Genomic DNA, 20,720 nt, shown 5'->3' on the forward strand with positions numbered 1-20,720 from the left:
CTATTCCAAATCACCCCCATGGCAAAAATGGACTGATCCAAACTCAAAATTGGACCAAACGGGCTACAGGTATAATCCCGTATATTATAGAATAGTCTGTATTCATTTCTACCAATTTTTACACTCAATCGCACAGAGGCAGTTAGCCTTGTATGATGATAAAACGCCAGTGGTACTCAAATACTCTGCAAAACAGATTTCTTTGTAGCGAAATGGAGTATCACAAGTTTTCACATACTGAATCAGGTTCAGGTCCGGACCTCTGGACCTGAACCACACCTGCATGAACCTGAATTTTCTGTACCGTTTACTCACCCCTATTAGGCACCCCTGTAGTTACATGTAACTTATGTTTTATCCTATCAAGAAATAAATACGTATGCATGTTGGTGGGGGAAAGTTATGTAAGAAGTGGTGGAGCCGATGTTGTGGGCCCCAGGTTCTTTAGAATGCTGCACGAGGAACGGTTAAACTACAGGAACTAAGAAACACACACAAGACACAGGTAATGCCATTGACACGCACGGGAGCTGTTAGTCGGGACCCTCTCTCTGCTCTCTCTGTCCAACTGTCTGTCCCCAACCCAACAACTCCTGGCTTTTTATTTCAGATCCCAGACACATAACAATAGACAGGTTCACCGTTCACAGTAGGGAAGTGGGCCTAACACTTCTATGTAACATATCACCTATATGGTTTCCCTTTGATGTACAGGTAGATTAAAGCAAAATCATTTGCATCCAGACTTGATACGAACTTGCTAACTTGGTTATCAAAGGAACTCGCATTTACATAAAGATTAGCTGTTGCATTGACAGACTCCATGCCTCACACTTATGAGGGCCTGTTTTATCCTAATACACATCAAAGGTTACAAAACATATCTAAAACAAAACTATTACAATCTAAGTATTTCTGCCCCACTTACAGTTGTGTTCCAACTGAAAAATTTCAGGTTGCCCACTGCGCTACCTGGATTTAAAATTACAACTTACGTTGCGCCAACCAAAATGCATTTTCAAGTGTGCAAGTGGGTATTTCGAGCACTGTTGCTGAAGGTAAAGGATGTAGCCTTTGGGTTTATCTCTAAGGAGATGTTCCAACAGACAAGGAAATAAGAAGTCTGTAGTGCCATTGTCCAAGTGGTAACCACAATTACCAATCTGAAGTGGTACTGAAAAAGAGAAGAGAACCTGGATCGTTTAGACAGTACAGTAGAGAAGTCAGGAAAGGAGGCAGGATACCAGAGATTCTGATAGCTTGGAAGAGAAATGAAGAGGAGATTAAGAAGCAAGGACTCAATGGGAAAGAGATTGCAAACATTGCTGTTGATTGGAAGAGAGACAAATACCTACCACAAACCCTGAAAACCCAACATGGATCTTTCACATCAACAGCAGAAGTTGATATATTGTAAGTGTAAAGCTGGCCCAACTCAAGAACACAGCCCTGTCACTACCGATAACCACGAAAACTCCATCTGCGGTCAACCTAAAATTGTACTTGAACAATGTTACACGCCATTGACACCATCAATGAGTATAAATTTGACTATGGTTCTTTTGATTCTGTTGTAAATAGATGTACCAATAAAACATTGTTGAAATTCAGTATCGCAGGCATATTTCTTACAATGACAGATATCAGGGCTCGAAATACTACCTGCTTATGCAGGGTAGTGCAGGTAAAATTGGAGCTGTGCAGGTATTTCTGGTGTCTACCTGCACCTAACCTGCACTGGTCCATGTACTGAGTATATACAGGTTAGTGCAGGTAAAATTGGGGCTGTGCAGGTATTTCTGGTGTCTACCTGCACCTAACCTGCACTGGTCCATGTACTGGGTACAGGTTAGTGCAGGTAAAATTGGAGCTGTGTAGGTATTTTGTCTACCTGCACCTAACCTGCACTGGTCCATGTAATGGGTATATACAGGTTAGTGCAGGTAAAATTGGAGCTGTGCAGGTATTTTTGATCCAAACTTCAGGGGGTATGTACAGGGGGGTTAGAGTTTTACAATTGCCTAAATTTTGTGATTTCTGTGTTTATATAGATCATCTCCATATTTTAGGATGCGTATTTCAAAAAGTTTGTACTAATGTCCCCCCCTACTTCTATGTACTGTAATCTTTGCTACAATGGATCATAGAGAGGCACTAGGCAGTGGGCCAAATGGCTGGGTTCAATTCTTTATCTAACCATGCCAATGCCAGTATTTTCTAGGGCCAAATCCTGCATACTTTACCTGCCCACAGGAATTACCAGGAGGAAAGTTTATGTATAAATACCAAAAGGCGGCCATCCTTATCAACAGGATATAAACTGTCAGGGATCCTTTTTTTCAGATGATGAATGGGCTTTCCTCCCTCTGCAGGGGTTCTATAATATCCTGATGGCCTAGATTATACAAAGGGAACTGACAAATCATTTGAATGTGATGCTGGTAGATATAAAACTGTCTATTTCTATAATACATGGTTGAGACTTGAGACGTTGAGTTAATTTTGGATCGTTAAGATTGGCTGAAACTAGTAACAACAGGAATAACAAAACTGTTCAAGATATGCATATATAATTTGAGGGTTGTGACAACATTGTATTGTAGCCTTTCAATTTGTATCTCCAAAAGAATAAATTCCAAACCATCCTTGGTTTCATATGACACTTATGGGAAATACTCGTTTCTCGTAACAAATCTTCAGTACGGTATTCCATGTTGCAAGCCTTTTGTATATCTATTTTACTGTAGTTGGTCATGGATATTCAATATGATAGAATAATTTAGTGAGATCTTGGCAAATACAGTTTCTAAATTCTAGTCACTTAAATCTAAAATGACTGCTAAAAGTTTTGCCATCTGCGCTATTCTGTTACTGTGTTAGCAGCCTCTGGCTTTCACCTGTTTTGCTGAACTGTCACAGTTTAAATACTGCAGAATGGTTTATGTCAGCAGCTGTGTTGTCTTAGGAAAAGACTTGACCCCCTGTCTGAAATGTCTTACTTTCTTGTCACTCCTCAGTCCAAGTCTTCCTCTCCAAACAAAAACAGACCTATGGCACAGTAGACTGTCAAGACTCCTTAACTAGACTTGACTCCTGTCCTGTTGAAAGAAAAAGTAGACAGTTTATGGTGGTAGGAATGTTAGAAGATCAGACTGCAGTACTGTTGTATAGTATTTCGTTATCTATCTTGTGTTTCTGTTAGATGTGTAGTGTTACTAACTTTGCTGGCCAAAGCAGATCGCGTGAAATGGCACACCAGCGATCGGTGAAAAATTACCCTGGTTGTCGGGTATGGCGCTCAAATAATCCGCATCGACTTGCACTTGTATCAGCAAGCCGGGCATGCTGCACAGATTACGCTCCATCAAACTGCCTTCTCTAATAACACTAAAGATGAGCAGTAAAATGATCACAATTTGCGGTATGTGATACACTAAATGTGGAATGTGAGATTGGAAAGCAGCCTGTGGTTGTAGGCTGCGAAATCATGCTGATGTTTCTTGTGAACAGCAGCTCAAGGCTGCAGGAATTTCGGAATGTTTTGCACAGTGGGGACCATTGAAGGAAAAGTGCATCAGTACAAATAAGCTTTTGTAGTGTTTGTTGGTGGTAAGGGGTACTAGTGGGGGATCAGATGACTTTTGGAGGTGGTCAAGGGGAGGTTGTGTGATCATTGCCACAAGTGGAGAAAAAATTATCCCACAAGTGTCCACTGAACATATGACAACTATTCTGAAAAATGATTTTCACTTGATTTCAGTGTTAACAATGACAGCTACTACGTGTTACTTCTATTTCAGAATTTTTCTGTTTTAGGTTAGTTTTGATAAATGTTCTAGGCGTGGCAGAGCGGTAGGGTTCTAGTACAACAGTGATTTGCACCCAGCTGTGAATGGGAGAAGTATGAATCCTGCCACGCCCTTTTGTCTACCAACAAACAAATGTTGATCCTTTTGGTGTTACTGATTTTCTTGTAAAGTCCCTGGGGGTGAAATTTTTGGGCGTGGTCAGAGAAAATCTGTTTGGCCATATGAAAAGTTCACACCTCTTTATGTTTGGAAATGGTACATATGAAATAACTGGTGTAGTGAGTTAGAAAGTAGGTGATAAGAATACAAGCTATTCTGTTATATGCTATTTGTATACACTAACATAAAGAAAAGGCAACACATAACTATTTGAGGAATGTAGCTAACTGGCTTGAATGTTGTCGTGGTATTCAGTGATTGAGTGGAGAAATGACAGATCTATTTCTGTCAATAATTAGATTGAGATTTTTCTTTCTCTAGATTGAGATTTTTCTTTCTTCAACGGAGAAATGTTAGTGTTTTTTTGACAGTTTGCTAGATATATTTGTCCTCTTGTGTCATATGCAAAATTTATCATCAGACATTATGTATTTCCTGTTTGTGCCCCCATCTATAATTTCTGCCCATCTCTCAGTAAAATTGATAAATACACAATAATAAAACAGTCAGAAGTCCAGAAGTGATTATGTTGCTGATAACATAATTGTTGAGACATAATTACCTCCTAGTTAGAGGATTTACATATGAAAAGACTATAGATTATGATATGTCCGTCATGAATATGGGTAAACTGACCAGGAAATTACATTATAATTCCTCTGCAAATAGCTATCTTTGAATTTGCATAAAAGAGTACAGTCTTTTAACAGCACGTTGGAGGATGACTTGATCTATTATGTCTTGTCCTTCAAAAATTTTCAAAAGTACTGCTCTTATGACAGGGATTATTGAAATTTTAGAGTTGATATTTCTCTTCTAGGCATGATTACGATGATAAAAGTCAAGCCTATTGCTGATATTGGAAGTACTTGAGTAGACTTTTCATCAGAATATTCCTTCTTTCCAGCCTTTCCAATAATATCCCTTCAGCAGTAGGCGTGTCTAATATGTGCAGGTGATTTAAAGGTGCCTGGGTATGTCTGGCAAAAATCAATAGGGAGGAACCAGAGAGGGAAACAAGTCTGGAACTACTGGCGATAAAACAGTCAGAAGCACTGCACAAAGATAGTGATTTTGTGTCTCATAATAGCCAGCATTTGTGCTTTTCTGTTCGCTTTTCAAAAGTTTCAGTATTACTTTTCAGGGATGAAGTTTGTCTTGACATTGGCGGTACACATACTTATTTTTGTACTTCAAATTGTGGGTTTCCCACGGCTTGGAAAGGGGACAAACTGTCAAACAGAATGATACGGTTGTCTACAGCGATGGTAAAGCCCCCAGGCAAGAAGTTATCACAGCTTGAGTTTCCTGATGCTGTGACCGTGTCTTAAAGATTTCTTTAAGTTCCTGAAATATATGTTTACCACATGAAATATATGATATATTGTCCCATACCTTATGAACATGGAAATCACATCTATGAAGCAATGTATAAAGCAGTAACACATAATGGATATAGAATCAGTACAAGCTCCTCTGAAAACATTGATGCAGGAAGACAAGAAGTCTGAATTGTTGATTAAGTGGATGATGTGCTTTCGAGAGCCTTAAGGTGTATTCCCCTGGGAAGAAAGCCCACAGATCACCTGAATAGATGTGATTTTCTGCTGTATTCATGGCCCAAGCTCAGGGAGGTCGGACCCTAAGGCAAACATCTGTCCTTTGTTGCAAACTACTGTGTGGCTAATTGGTAAGGGTTTGACCACAAAGTTGGAAACAGAAGTGAACAGAAATACTTTTGTTGCCGTGATTTGGAACTATTTTGTTTGTCAGGGATAGACAGTGTTTTTTCTAATGCACCAGGGCAATTTGAGGCTAGACAATATGCATTTCTCTTGGAACATAATGTTGACATTTGAGACTGTCCCTAGGTAAGCTTTTGGTTAATGTGTCAGAATGAACCTTTCTTTCTATAGTTGTCCCAGTTTCTTGTGACCCCAAAGACCCAGACACCTCTACCAAAGGAAATGTCTTGAAAGGCCTGAGTGCTTTTAAGATGCAAAGACTGCACTTTCTTTTTCTCTAAAAAGCAGGGATTTTTGTGTCTAAAGGCAATGGCCTTGTATTTGACAACACGTGACGAAAAAGTCTTAGAGGTCAACACCTCTGTTTTCTTGCTGTTGCCTGTTGTGGAATGCGAGGTATATGAGCTCTATGTATAGTGTGACCCAAAGAATGACTGCACACTTTAAATTGAGATTAGTGCAAAACAAGTGCAATTTTAGACACACATGAACTTGTGAATCAAACTTCACTTTCCATATATCTTCCACTAAGCCATGGAACAAAAGGGACAGTGTCCCTGGTGCGTTGGGGGTAGGAGTGAAAGCATCCCCAACAGATAAATACCAAAGGGTGACTGCTGCGCCATAGCAAAGACTTGTGAAGTTCAAAGACTGCATTCTACATGTAGCAGGCAGCTTTACAGGGGCGTTGGCCGTCCTGCATGCAAGATTTGTTGTCCCCCTCCCAGCCGAATAGTTTGTTGAGTGCGGATTGGGTTTCCTGTGTCAGTACTTAGAAGCAGATAGGGCCACATCATAACACAACCAATCCTTTGTCTCCCTTGCTACTTGACTTTGCCTTTTAGGTTCTTAACAGGGAGTTACTGCCCCATTTGTCTGGAGGGGGAGACAGTTGATTGCTTTATCCCATCTGAAAAATTATCTCTCGAGTAGAGAGCACCAGAAGTTGAGTTGTGTTAGTGGGTGATTGTAGATTTTCAGACTCAATGTCAACGAGATTAAAAGATGCTGTCTATGACAAAGACAACTGCAATTTGAAAAGCAGCTGCAAGGGGTGCAAAGGTTTGATGATTCCTCTGATGGACAAAGCCTATGCCAAAACAATTCATGAAACTACATTGATGTGTTTTTGAGTTATCCTTTTTTTCTCTCTGAACGACCATGATGTAAAATATGGCCCTCTTTATTTGAATTATGAACTCAAGAGGCATGGTACTTATTCATGGTCCTTTGGGATGGATTATTTTGTTTTCCCAGCTGTTGGTGAATGAATGTTTATCTTAAAATGTTTGATTTTCAATTCAAGAAAGACAAACAATAAGTAAGAGCTAGTGGTATATTGTTGCTAGTGTTTCAACATGAATAATGAATCACCCCTGGGAGAAGTAATGTAGAGGATTGAAGTTCTAATGAAGTCTTTGGGGATGTTCATATATCTCAAGGGAGGGGATGGCTGTGCCCCTTGCCACTTCCTCCCTCTGGATAATGGATGGTTAGTCCCCTGGGAAGCTCTAGAGTGGTGAAAAGGATGTTGACAGAAACGCCTAATTTGATATCAGTTTCCTATGTAATAAGGACAGGCTGCACCTGCACACCTGCTGGTTGGGGCTGTGGGATAATGTCATTATTATCAGGGACAAACCACAAATAACTGGAACATGGGATATAAAAAACTGAGAAGATGTGCTAGTAGTGAGCTACCCTGGAGGCCATCGGGCTTAAACTCCCCAGGAGTGCTAATGTGAGATTGTCGGCTGACTGCCTTGGCTCCCCGAACAAAACTTGCTAACAAACCTCGCTCGCTAGCTACCCGGTCCTGTCTGGCTCCCAGGGTAGTAGTGAGCTGAGAAATGACATTACATATTGCAGACCTGACAACTGAGTTCCAAGTTTAAATACCAAAGGGCCATTTTCAGTTTTTTTTTATTGAAACATTAGATGACAACTTTGTATCCTTCATAGCTACCAGAACAAACCAGATGACCTGTATTTGGGAAATCCCAAAGTCTGGAGTAAAATAACAAAAACTTTGCCATACCAACTTGAATAGGAAACCACTTGTATCTTTCAGACACATTTCTGTAGGTTCTGAAGAGGCAGAGGCAGTTAATAGAAGTGTTTACTGGAATCACATAATATAGGGTATCACATGTGGATACTGAAGCGTGGGGCATTTAGGCGGAATTGGTTTCAAGTACAAGGGCATGGATCAGGTTCTCTATTATTTGTTACAATTCAGATAATCAATAATTTTCTGTTGCATTTATCACAGTGAGTATGGTTCTCAGTGAATAGTGTTCAGTTTTCTATAGTATCCACATTCTGACAGCATCCTAACAGATGCATCTGGGTAAGCTGTCCTGGGATCAAGACTGACACAGTGCCCTGGGACTGAGATCACATATCTGCTGGCTAGAGCAAGTGTTTTAGCACATGTGGCTGAAGAAAGGAAATGTGTGTTCTAGGCAGACAAGTTGACTTGCGCTGTCAGGACCTGGCAGCTGATCGTAACTCTTCACATTCCTCGGTCTGCCCAAATCCATGTCTTGTTAGTGATGTCATCCTTTGAACGAAAATAGGCGGAAGGAGTTTGTAGGTTTTGACTGAAAAGCAGCGGGGGATTCATTTGGGCTGTTGAAACATGACTATGTAACTCTGAACTTCATGTAGAAAATCAGATTAGTATGCTAAAATCCTCTTTTGGCAAGAAATTTGAATCGCCATCAGTAGCATCCATTGAAAAAATCACATTTAACTTTGAAGCCATGCTTTTTTTCCACACAGTTGATCACAGTTTGACCTCTTGCCCTCAAGGTCATTTAATACAATGCCACAGGTGTTATTTACTAGGGTAGCATCCTTCTGTCTTGACCAGGTTGTCTTCTGTGTCGGTTAACTGTCATTCTGTCTCAGTTTATTCTGAAACTTGTTTGCAAAATTGTTTTTTTAAACATCAAAATTTGCTAAAACAAATCAAGATTACAATCTACCAAGAACACTTTTAAAACTGACCTAGGCTAGAAGATATGTTTGAAATTTCTCTGTTAGAAATTAGCTGGCGAATGTTGCCAGGCCTTGGAGGCTGGTACAAGCTGTAGGTAATTACTTAACACCAGGATTAGAAGCAGACTTGTCAGTCTTGCCAAGCACTACTCTGTACATGATACCACAAGAAAGGCTCCTGAGCATCCTTGGAAGTCCAGCCAATATGGGAAGAACATAACTGAAATTGTTCTGTCCAAAGTCAATGCTATGCAACATGTTATTAGTTCAGATTAGTACATTTCTCTAGAAAGGCTTCAGTCAGAACCTTGGAATGGATAGCTGACGGAAAGAAGAGAAATATTTGGTCTTTCCCAAGGTAAGATTTATTTGAAAGATGGAAACAGTGGTGCCAGCATGGATACTTGTTAAAATGATAGATTAGCCAATGTGATACATACAGCAGTACTCCTGTATAAACATTTCTGTGCTACTGTACCAATACACAAACATAAGGGCAGTTATGGACCCAGATGGCTTCTGTTTATGATTTTTCCAGATGTTTATATCAACAACTTCAACTGTAAGATGTTTGGGAAAGCTACAGGGATAAGGAGTTTTCCTTCTGTAAGGAGGGAGCTGTTTGTTTTCCTTCATGAGTAAAAACGGTCTCTTCACACTGAGGGGTTGCAATAGTTGATGTTGCAAAAACAGATGTGGTGAAAAATCCTGCATCAAACTCAAAGGAGCAAAACCTGATTGCCAGTCTATGTGATAAACTTCTGAGTAAGGCTGTCAGAAAAGATGAAATTTGATGTACAGCCAGTTTCTTAATTTTTAGAGTAAGAATTTTTGATTGATTTATCATTTGGTATTGGGGAACATTATTACCATAGTACAAGCCACAAAACGATCTTTTAGGATATATGTTCTTTCCCAATGATACAGTTGAATACTTAGGTGGCAGATTTAAAACAGCATAAATGCCAAACTTTTAGATTCCTAGCTGATAACATGTAAGTTGGCAGGTCCTGTTGGCATGTGGGCGTGGGCGTATCTTCCCATGTCCCTACTGCTACTGCCTGACCTTGAACTGAAGGAAGTAATCCGACCTTGTGGTGTACTGTTCCAGTCACTTTACACCTGGCAGTTAACCTTGAAGATCATTTGCTTACTTGACTTAATTTGCTTTGAGGAGTTCTGGTCTGTCATGCTGTCGAGTGTCGCCCTCCTCATGTGAAGCAGACCTGTTGGTGGATGTTCTGTGTTCAGTTGCCCCCAAGCAAATTGTTCTGCTCAGGGTCACCTGTAATGGGTGTTGCTGGATGAAATACGTTCTGCAGAGGACAGGACTTCAGCTAATTGAGTATGAAGCATGACAGGCCTTCTAAAAATGGAATCCACTATCAGAGACTCTAGTTTCTTACACCCTAAAGGGAACTTCTGTAGCTTGTTTCAAGGTCATACGGAGTTGTGAATAAGTGAAACGAACAGTGATGAAGATGGCAAACAAGTGCTGTAAACGAACTTGATAGTAGCCTGGTTACCAAACCCCAGCCCGATCTCAAGTATCTATCGTGCAACACGAAAGATATATCTTGAGGTTGGGGTATGGAATCCAGGCTAACTTGATAGGTGTGACGCAGTCTTCTTCAGCTTGGCCCTTGGCGAGGTCCTTCCATGTGTGGATTGTAAATTGTTCTGATGTGCACTGCACAAGGTAGAACCTAATACTAGAACTAGTCTAGAAGATTAAGGGTGAACATGTGTTTCTCACAATACAAATGGCCAACAACTTTGAGGCTGATCAAATATTCTGTTGATTGACACATTGATGAAAATACCCAATCATCACCAACTCTGACACAACTTAAGAAAGCTCAAATTTTATAAGGTTTTTCAAATCCTGCTGAAATTTGCAAAGTTTTGGTCAATGCTAGAAGGTAAGCTGCTATTAAGACATAAAACAGCATAGTAGGTCCCAGTTGAGCCATTTTACATCACGGTGGACATGGACTAAGTAAAGGTATTAGCTTTTGGCTTTGAGAAAGTACCATCCAGTCCATAACTGGAATAAAGGCAACAAAGCCAGGCAGCCAGCCATTTTATCCCTGGGATCTTGTGGGGCTGAAGTGACCATCAAAAATCCATCCAAGGCTTGCCTGGGTGGGGACATGATTTATTTCCATGTTGAGCTGGCACATGCAGAACATGCCCACACCACCACAGGACATTACATGCCCCACAAAGTTTTTACAGCCAGGCTTTAAAACCTGAGCCCATAATCCTCAGTCTGGGAAGGCCTTGGGGATGCATGTGCCAAGATAGTTGTGTCGGTATGTCACTGCAGCATTGGGATTGGGAAGTTACTTTCAAATAACTTGGAAGTTACTTTCAAATAACAGTGGTTACAAATACAGCCGAAACCTTATATTTTATTGTGAGAAAGAACAAAGATTATCAATTGATTGGGTTGATCAATTTGAATTTGAAGGTAAAGACGCAAAAGGCAATATTTGTTGGTATATGTTTTATATCATATGTTTCATCCAAATGTGAAGATCTTTCCTAGAAACCTCAATGATATGTCAAAAATTTTGAGCATGGTGTTTGACAACTGAAGCGTGAGTTGTCGGTTGGCCCTGAATGGTTGAACTTGCATTTCATTGGTGCTAAAGTGCTGCTGGGATTGCTGCTGTTACCGTGGCAACCTTAGAACAGCTACGTCATTGCTGGTAAAGTGATTGCTCCTACTCGCACTTCTCTTGGGTAACCAGACAAATTAGAATTCTTGGAACAGAGAAAGTAGACTATTTTAAGCTCCTGTTCCCAGAAATTGTCTTCCACAATTTCCTGACAAGTCTTCTTGTGCGTAACGCATTTTTTGTCTCAAATTGAAGTGCCATATACATGTACCAGGAAGCTACTAGTTTATGGCACCATGGAAATCTATGGTGATAAATGTTTGAATCCTGGTGGAAATGTATATCTTGGGGGAAATATTGGGTATTACTGCGAGTGCTCGGAAGGAAGTAATGTTTTCTCAAACGGATATACGTCTATCTGCGAAGATGAAGTTACAGATTGTCTGGGATGTATAATAAAGAGAGTAGAATGTCCAGACATTAATTTGGTAAATTGCTTTACAGCTGTGGATGGTGTAAAAAGAAGTCTGGTTTCCTTGCCAAGGGTGTGTATGGGATAACATTGAGGAGGTAAAATTCATTAGGCACGGCATTCCTGTAGTGAGCTGATTGCCAATTTACAATGTCACGGTGAGGCGTAATCAATTTGACGTGTAGTTTCTGTCACCTCTGTTGGAAGCTTGCTGATAGAAGTGTGTGTGTGTGCATTTATTATGGTATCAATAGATAATGTAAATACAACACCATGGGTTGTGTAAATACAATATAAATCTTTCTGTAGCCTCTCTTAGCACCTCGTGTTTGCAGGAAGTTTGAGAACTGATTGTTGTGAGCTATGACTCAGGAGTGTTGGGCAGAGGTTATGAAAGCTAACCTGTTTGTGGTAAGATTGGTTCAACACATGTGTCCTTTGTCTCTGGTCCAAGACATTTTGTTTCCCACTCCTACGCAAAGTATTAGATCACTTCTGTGAGTCTGTAATTTTCTTACTGAATGCAAACAATGGACTCAGTGAGTGTTCTGTAACCTTGCTTGCAGAAGTGGGCGTTGCCTTTCACACGAACTTGTTCTTGTGTTTCGCCTGAAACTGGCCATGCTTTCCAATGGAGGTCATAAAACAAAATTGAATTCCAGCCCTTTCTTGTGCCAAAAACATTTGCAGTAAATTTCCCAAGGTGGTAGTCAGATGAAACTGACATTTGCTAGTTTCCAGCTGTAATATACAGTGTACATGCATGTCTACAATGCGAAACCAAGAAAATGGAAAGTGTTCCGCCGTCTCATGATTCTTCGAGAGTATGTGCATAACAATAGACGGGGTATGGAAATAAGGGGTTCCCAATAGTTGGGCTACATAGTTGGCTGGTGACCAAATCTTTTCAGGATGTGGGGGCTGACGTGGTTTCAGGTGACCTTTGGAATGGTGACAAGTTCATGGTTGAACAGAACATGTTTTCTGTACCAGTTCTGCTGAACATATATGATATAGCACCACTGTGAATAGCACTTGTGTAATGGTTGCCTTACCTTAGAATGCAGAACTTTCGATGTCTTTCATTCTTTGTCTGAGAAAAACATTGATATTCATGACATTTTTGAGGAACAAGTGTTGGCACCTTGGATAGAAATTGAAATGCAGCAAAAACCTTCATCATTCTCCCTTCTAGCAAACATTGCTGTGTCTTCCTTCTTAAATCCTAAATTCGTTAGTTTTGAATTAAGGGCATAATTTGTGATGGACCCAGAAGGTGAACTGTGATTGGATAGGCAAGAAGAGTGATGTAATCTTGTCGGTGAACCTTGATTGAAATTTTTATGTTGATAAGATGGTGATAAGAGAACAAATAGTTATTGCATGATGGTTCATACATGCTCAAAAAAAGTCAAAAACTCCCCCACAACACCATTGAAAAGACAGACATACATAGGGTAGTTATCAGAAAAATGACTAACAAGTTGGTGAGACTGACAAAAAAAAGCTTGATATTTTGTGCCCAAGGAAAAAATGTAGAAGGATCTAAAAAAGGCAACTTAGCCACTTTCTTCCAGGAAAGTTGTGCTAAGGAAGACTTTATTTTGTCACAGAATCTTGAAGAGGAGAAGCAGTGTCTTTCTTCATCTGGAAGAAGGGTTCCATATGATGGGCTTCCAAGGTCGTTGAGGTCACAGGTCGGGTGTAGAGTCTGTGTCAGTGCCTTTGGTGTAAATCATTTTGCATGCATGCCCTCACAGTCGGAATTCATGGGGGGTTTCTGTGCTGTTTCGGCCGAAACTTCTAACAAAAACAAGGTTGTGTGAGAACTTCTGAGAAGTTAGTTTCAGGTTTAGCTCCTTTTCAGCTTATCTTACTGAAATATACGGGTAAAAATTAGCACGTCTTGAGTTACGTTCGTCTCATCATTACAAACAGTTCTGTTTGTTTCACCATAAGTCTCAGAATTTTGTGCACACCTGCTAAACCTCACCCTCATGCTCTCTACCTTCTCCCTGTATGAACATATGATTGGCAAAGTGTTCGTTTTGGTCTTCATACCACTACGTTATCCCTGCAGTATATTCAAGTGACTTGTATTACATGTACCTATGAGTGTGATAAAAGCCTTACTGAGTTCGTGAGGACAGTGGGTTGAAACTTATTTTCTGTGTCTAGGGCGCGGTATTGAAAGGTGGAGCCCTCTCTCTACTTCCATGCCCTGAAGGAAAACTTGAAATTTTTTCCTCATACCATACTTCCCTTCAGATTCTGTGTTAGTGTTGATATTCCAATTCAGTATGGCTGTCCTAAAGTGGGAACCAATGAATTAAAACATGATGGCCACAAGATTCCAAATCTGTGCCGTATATTTTCCACACCTGTCCCTGGCTGAGTTGATAGTTCCAGATTTGCCTATCTCATCCCCTCAGGCCTCTTATGGGTTGATCCTATCACCTGCATTATTGATTGGTACCTGCATTTTTGATTTGATTTTGTCTGGCTCTGGTCTGCCACAGGATTAAGATGGATACTCTCCAGTTGGCCTTAATATGTCCTATATTTGATCAGTCAGCATACGATATATCAATTCACACCTCTCTGTTACGGGAGCATTGATATTTCAACAAGATATGACAGTATGGTCATTTTCTGGACCGCTTGGCTTCAGTGCCATCATCACGGATATAAAATTTGTGGATTTAAAAGAAGAGCTATCAAAAATTATATGCAGTGTACTGTAGACCCATTTATTACTGCCTGGTTTTGGTCATGGTCTTTGTGGTGTAAATCAGTGGTTGAAACAATCCTATAGTATCATACAAGGGAGACATACTCGAGACATCATGACCCTAAACTGTAGAAATTACTGGGATGACTTCACATTGTAGACTTGACTGTGAGACCTGCAAAGATAAAATCACTGTGAAGGTTACAAGTTTTACAGTACTTTGGTGCAGTGGCACTAAGAATTCGTCTGGACGTGTGGCTTAGAATCCTGTATGAACTGTCAAATGTACTGAACAGCTCGCCATACCGTACCTCACTGAAAAGTAGTGGATCTCCCCCAGTCAAGGATTAATTATTAATGCACGTGTCGGCAAACCTGCGTCCCCCCAGGCGCCGTCAACTCACCTGGAATGATCCATTTCTACCTGGGCAGGTAGATATAATTGTAGGGAGATAGTATGACAGGTGCTAATGGGGGCTACCTTTTGTTGGTTTGATGAGTGAGACAGAGGGGCGTAGCTGGAGCGGGGTGCACTTTGGTTTGTTAATTACATACCCTTGTGGCTGCGTGATTTGAGAACAGTTGGCTGATATCCAATCTTGTTCTTTTTCACCATTGGGGAACTTGAAGTTCAGGGATAATAAGGGAAATATAGAATGTAACTCCATGATGATGGGTAACAATGAAATTTCAGTAAGGCACACAAATTAAATTTGTTGAATCACAAAATTAACATTCATAAAACCTACATCAAAACAGTCATGGAAAAATCTGTCATTGGTATACACAGCATCATGGTATTAGTAGCAGGAACAAATGTTCCGAGAAAGTGATAGGGCCCAGTAATTGATGAAGGACCAGCATCTATTAAACCTTCTACTAGTAACACTTCAGTGCTTTTTGTTGCTTTTGTTGTTTCTAGGTGGTTTGTTACAGGGGATACACCAGCCATGTGGTGTATTGTCTTACCTTTTAGCAGCTTGGGTATTTACCAAGCATGTTAGGTATGGTAGATCTCCCATGATATAAACCAGTCTTTCCTCATTTATTCCATTCTTTCATTAGCTTCTTCCTGGCCAAGGGGTAGGGTGGGGCACTCTTAAGATAATTCATAGAAATGTTGACCCCAAATAGTAGAAACCTTAATTAAATGCAAACCCAATGAAATAATTTTTGCAGGGTATTTTGACAGAATGTTGATTGTTGGTCCAACTTACATTGAAAGAGATATGCTTTGTGATATAGAAACTTACTAGATACCGTTTTACCACATAACAGATTTGAACCAAGAACACTGAGGATAGATTTCGATAGATGTCTCCTACTGAAAGATCTATGTTGTAACTTGATACTTAGAGCATTTTCCATACAGAAGCTTGCTTATAAAATTGTACTGTTAACTGTTATCACAAAACAATTCACTGCATGATCGATCTATTCATTTTCCTAATTATTTGCCTATAGGCATGATGTATAAAGGATTCTCCCTTCCTGTACATGTACATACCTTATCCTTTGTTATTTCAAGTATTTATCAGAGGGAATCCCCTGTTTGGATTTGTCTGTCTTGTGTTCCATATGCTTCAGATTTGTTGTATTGTATCAACAAAACTTACTTTGATTATCACCTCACCTAAGGTGTCAAGTGTTTTCTATACTGTCTAATGCTTCAGACTATTTGTTTACTAAATTATTGTCCAGTCCTATGTTTGTAAAGTTGAAGAGTAAGCAGAGGGACAGGGGATTGTTTATGTAGGACAGAGGGAGACATGTAAACATCATTAAATTGTTCACCCAGGTAGAAAAGGTAAATAACTTGTTGACCCTGTGGTCAGTGCAGGCCACAACCGTGGCATCTGGACATTTGCATTGTAAGATAAGGTCGTGTTGAAATCCTTGGTTCGTCCAGTGCTGGACAATACCTGTATTAAAGCATATACTGATGACTTTTTTGACAGTTTTGTCACCTTGTTTTCAAATTGTAATTAAACAATGGGCTCTTGAAATTTTAGTTGTAATACTGTGAAAGTAGTAGATTTGAACTATATTTAGCCATATCCCGTAACTAAAAGCATTCACACGAGAACTAGATTTTGTGTAAAGAAATAGATGTGATCCCCTCAAAAATAACTTTGATATATGGTTGATAACTTTGAATATAGACGATGATATGAACATACATTGAACTTACTTTCCGAGACACAGGGAACATAGCTGTAGTTTTCTCAAAATTAAATAGCTTATAGAAATGGACTAAACCAGTACTGAAGGCTGTGTGGCCCCATGACAGATGTTCCAGACAGGAGTCGGTGTTTGGAGTGTACTTTGAAGAGCAGCACCGCTCCATTACTGAAATGAGATGGTACAAAGTGGGGGTGTTTTCTTGTTAGGGATAAAAAGCTTGCTAATGGATGAGTGACAGGGGCATGCATATGTCTGTCAGTTCGGAATTACACAGTTTTGGCTGATAAAGGATGGTCTTTAGTAATTTACTTCAGTGTTTTTGACTCTCAAAGGAATTTCTTGGTAAAAAGAAGAAAAAAGGAGGTAAGATATATTATGAAATGCAATGAAGTTTCATCTGCAGTTTTGGAATTTTTTATTCTTGTACATCCATTAGAAATATTGAATGGTACTAGAAAAAAATCTTAATCATGTTATGTATTCAGCATTGAAGAACAGATGAAACACCAGTGCACGTTTGTAATCATGTTGATGTTACTTGAGTTATTTCTTTCCTGGGGTATGCTTGGCTTTTGTAACAAAACTAAATCTGTGTCAGTATGTGGGGCCTAAAGAGTTTAAAAACAGGTGAAAGAAATGTTGAAACAAGCAAGGAAGAAAGTATGTCACACCAGGCCCTGTCATTCTAAAATGGGGCCTGCCATTGTCACTGTGAATGCTGCAAGCAACCCAAGGGAAATGCCTTTTAACAACTGCTGGGACCAGATGTGCCCATGGCCTTTTAAACAAAAGGGATGTTTCTATATGTTGCCATATGATCTTTTATTGATTATTTTTTGTTGCTTCATAAGTAGGCAACAAAAAGACATTATAAGGACCAGAAACATAATCAAATGCTACGAACAAAATGGGTAACGAACAAATGAAAGAACAAAAGATATCTGACTAATGGAATTATTCATTTCTTATTCATTTCTTGAATTGGCTATCCAGATGTCCCTCTGATGCACCTGTCTCTGAGTCACACCTGACATGAAGTCGCACCTGTTATTTGATCAGAAGAACATGGGGAGGGGGGCAGATTGGTGTGACCAGTTTTGAGACCTTTTAAGGCAAGCAAGTTGTGGAACCCAGGAAGTGACTCAACTGAAGTAATAGCATAGTTACACGGACTGAAGTAATAGCATAGTTACACGGAAAAAGGGTCAGGTTACATTTCTGGAGCAGTGTTTCAAACCCAAGGCTGCATTTCTCTAGGGTGACTAGATCATGACTAATGTTTGAAACAACGACCTCTCTGTTCTGATAAATTACATCTTATATAAACTATTTTGGGTAAACTATTTTATCATAAATCCTTATGGAACACAGGATCCCCCCCCCCCCTTTTTTTTACATCCTTCCCAAAAGTCTAATACAGCCCAAATGTAGAGTACACACGGGGTTTACCAACTGATTGGACTCAACTTTGAGGCTGCTACCAGTTGAGCTACAGGGACATCCCTTCTGGAGATGTAGGGTTGACCTTAATGTCCTGAGAAATGTCCAGGGGCAAACAACTATCAAAGGACGGCACAAGTCGAGATGACTGTTTCCTTTGTATGAAGTAGTGGTGGTATTTGCACACCTGTCCTGACTGGTAAAGGTGTGTGAAAAGGGTTTCCTGATAATCCTTACTGCGGTGATGATGACATGTGACCACATCCTGTGTGTTTAAGTTAACCCTGGTCCTGTTAACTGATGCTATGGCCAATGCAAAAGTGGCGAATATGTTGACCAAGAGTAAGGAATGGGTTAAGAAAAATTTGCATAAGACCCTTGTCTTTTGAGTCCTCAAAAACTGTCCTATAGTCTGCCTATTATGGCAATGTATAGAAGATTAAATTTTTAATTTGATAGCTTTTGTCAGAAAAAAAAATCCCATTTAAAAGATGAAATTGTTATTTTCCCTTTGGGATATATGATAAGGGTGCCTGTTATTTTTATAGAAATCAAATTATCTGTATGTAAAAAGTTTTAGCAATCTCATGCCATTTTCTTTAGGTTGAACCGTTCTGTGCATGTTTCTTTTCCTGTTCCTACTACAAAGCACCGGATGTGTGGTGCGAGTACTGTAACATCATAATGAAAGGGGAGCAGTGGTCTGTATGTAGTATTCCATTAAAACTCAGGAGATGGGTTGTCGCTTGGTTCTAATTGTAGGGTACTATAGCTTAGGGTATACATTAGTCCAATTCTGGTTGTGCAGAACTTGTTCCCCAGGAAAACGTATTTATGAAAGATGGTTCAATATATTTGTACTATATGTTTATGTAGGTTAGACATCCAAGTCAGGTAAACAATATTCAAATACATTTCAATCTCTGCAACTGGGAAAAAATTCCAGAGATTTACTTCCAGGCGTTTCAATGTTGTCAACTGTGTATGGCAATATTTCATCCTACCCTTGTGATATGTTAGGCAAAGAATATCACATTGCAAGGCACAGAACAATGCTAAAAGCTGTAAAATGGATATTCAAAGCCCTGATACAAGAGCAGTATGAAAATTGCTAGAGATTGCAAAAGTTATTAACATAGATATTATGTCTTTGTGACAACATTTTCATGTTCCATGATAGCTCTAACATCAGGCAAAGAATTTTGCACAGCAAGACGAAACATGCTGGAAGCGGTTAAATAAATATTCCGTCCCCTGTTACAATAGTGCTTTACTCAACAGTGATCCATTTGAACACCCATCTAATTTTTTAGCAGACACTTGGGAAATCCAAGCCCAAACAAATCATTGCTCCCCCCCTCTTGTCAATTAGCCTGGACATTTCGGCCTGGTCTGCCTTGATGCATTTTCCCAGGACTATTTACATTTTATCCATTAGGGAAGGTAATTTGCCGTATAATTCAATTGCTGGAGTTCCCAGCCATGTTGCCCAGCCCATAAAAAACGATGCTGTAAAAAAAAATAGCGGCAGTTTCGCTGACAGCTCGGTTGAAACACGCACACAGGTAAAGCCAATACGCAGAGCTAGTCACGTACAATCAATTACTGCGACACTTTCTCTTGTCATTGGTATATTGCAACCTTTACACTGAACATTTCAATGTAAGTGCCATTGAACATGATAGAATTCAAGTGAGCATGCTAAAGTATGGTACTTGTGCAAAGCAATTTGCCACTTAGGTTTTACAGTGATATATGTAGTGTAACAATGATCTAGTAATGATAAGATTATGACACATCCTTACAAAATTGCTGGGTACAAATTCTTCTCAGTCATGGCTTGCCAAAAAGAAGAGAAAATCCAAAATTAACTTGTTTTAAACCAATTTATATACCTTTCAGTTCATTATCCAACCAACCAACCATATAATAAACCACCAAATTCTGCTGAAAACGTATACATTCTCTTTAATTTTTGGCAAAGGAAAGACTTTTTCTCTTAAGTGTGACAATGTATAGGTTATATCTTGCCGTCGCATATGTCAGCGCCTCTGAAATATGGTTATTGCCATCTATGGTAAAGAGAGTCGTCTGTAAATTCGGGAAAGCCAGTTGAATTGCACTCAATGGGACAAGTTCGCTGCATCTGTTTCCTGGTCACGTTTTCAGCCTTGCATCTCACCGTGGCGAGGCAGTAAGTGGATCAGCACATGTCTCGCACATTGAGCAAATTCATCCTCCATGTATTACCCTCCCCTGGCATCTGCACCCCCCTCCCGCAAGAGAAACAAAACCTTGCAATAACAGTTTAAATTTACATACTTCTGTGTTGCTTTTATTCTGTGATAGGACTAGGAGGGAAAGGGTTCTTGCATTCATTTGTTGTTGGATCAGTTCCGTAGCACATTAGAATTGAATGCACGTACTGTTGATGTATAGTTAACTGTGTTAGATGTTGTATAGCTAAAAATAACCACACATGGAAAGCCTTCATTAAAATGATCTACCCCTTGAAAGATTGCTTCCACTTATGATTAGACTAGGTATTGAAAT

General features: G+C 39.7%; 1 protein-coding gene across 50 annotated transcripts in view; it reads left to right on the top strand.

The window, feature by feature from the left end:
* Positions 1-20,720, top strand: part of LOC118424784 (synaptic vesicle membrane protein VAT-1 homolog) — a 43,931-nt gene that overhangs the window by 4,139 nt on the left and 19,072 nt on the right. The gene's annotated exons all lie outside the window — the stretch shown is intronic.

This window comes from Branchiostoma floridae, chromosome 10 (genome assembly GCF_000003815.2).
Source record: "Branchiostoma floridae strain S238N-H82 chromosome 10, Bfl_VNyyK, whole genome shotgun sequence".
Taxonomy (NCBI): Eukaryota; Metazoa; Chordata; class Leptocardii; order Amphioxiformes; family Branchiostomatidae; genus Branchiostoma; species Branchiostoma floridae.